This window comes from Primulina huaijiensis, chromosome 1 (genome assembly GCF_012295235.1).
Source record: "Primulina huaijiensis isolate GDHJ02 chromosome 1, ASM1229523v2, whole genome shotgun sequence".
Classification (NCBI taxonomy): domain Eukaryota; kingdom Viridiplantae; phylum Streptophyta; class Magnoliopsida; order Lamiales; family Gesneriaceae; genus Primulina; species Primulina huaijiensis.
Genome location: NC_133306.1, coordinates 4,583,940 through 4,585,416, shown reverse-complemented (window position 1 = coordinate 4,585,416; position 1,477 = coordinate 4,583,940).

The following is a 1,477-nucleotide window of genomic DNA, read 5'->3' as shown; positions in this document are numbered from 1 at the left end:
TCCCAATAAGTAGGATGTCATCCACATATAGCACAAGAAAAATCACCTTGTCATCCAAAATTTTCTTATAGACACAAGGCTCATCAAGATTTTGATCGAAACCATAATCTTTCACAGATTGATCAAATCTGATGTTCCAAGACCTAGACGCCTGCTTAAGTCCATAAATAGACTTTTTCAGTTTGCATACTTTATGCTCTTGACCGTTGTGAATAAAACCGTCTGGTTGTACCATATAAATGGTTTCGTCAAGATTTCCATTAAGAAATGCTGTCTTGACATCCATTTGCCACACCTCATAATCAAAATGAGCTGCAATGGATAAGAGGATCCGAATAGACTTTATCATAGCCACAGGTGAGAAGGTTTCATCGTAATCGATTCCTTCTCTTTGGCTAAAACCTTTGGCTACCAATCTAGCCTTAAAGGTCTCTATTTTTCCGTCTATTCCTCTCTTTCTCTTGTAGACCCACTTACACCCTATAGGTCTCACACCTTCAGGAATGTCTACAAGAACCCAGACGGAGTTAGTGTACATGGATCTCATTTCTGATTCCATGGCACTCCTCCATTGGTCAGCGTCAACATCCTCCATAGCTTCTTTGTACGTGATAGGATCCTCCTCTTGTTCAATGGAAACCGCATCAAACGATTCTCCATAGAGCAAGTATCTAGAAGGTGGTCGAATGACCCTCCCACTACGTCTAAGTTGTGGAGGTTCTTGGTTGATTGGTATTGATTGTCGTTGTCTTAAGTTCTCTTCTTGATCATTTCCTTCATTCTCCATTTGGATATGATGGGGTGATCGATCATTGGAACCAATGTCTTCTACCACTTCATTTGTTTGGAAACCAGTGGTTAATGGTGGTAGAAATGTGAATTCAATCTGAGTAGGTTCAGTGCGGATCTCTGGAGTAGATGATTTAGCAATCTCTTCCAAAAGAACCTTACTCTTTGATTCACTTTCTTCTATGTGCTTGTCCTCTAAGAAGGTTACATTTGTACTTACAAATACCTTCTTGTCTTGAGGACTATAGAAGTAATATCCTCGTGTTCCCTTAGGATATCCGACAAACATGCATAATTCTGATTTAGGTTCCATTTTATCCATCTTTCTCTTTAGCACATAAGCATGACATCCCCATATCCGAATATGTCTTAGATTAGGCACGCGCCCATTCCACAATTCAAGAGGTGTCTTAGAGACAGATTTAGAAGGAACCATGTTCAATAAGTATATTGCAGTTTGGATAGCATATCCCCAAAAAGATGTACCGAGCTTAGAGAAACTTAGCATGGACCTAACCATGTCCAACAAAGTCCTATTTCTCCTTTCAGAGACACCATTCTGCTGAGGTGTAGCTGGTGCACTCAATTGGGATATTATCTCATTATCTGATAAGTATGTTCTAAAGTCATTGGATAGATACTCGCCACCTCTGTCTGATCGAAGTGTTTTTATGCTCTTACCTAATTG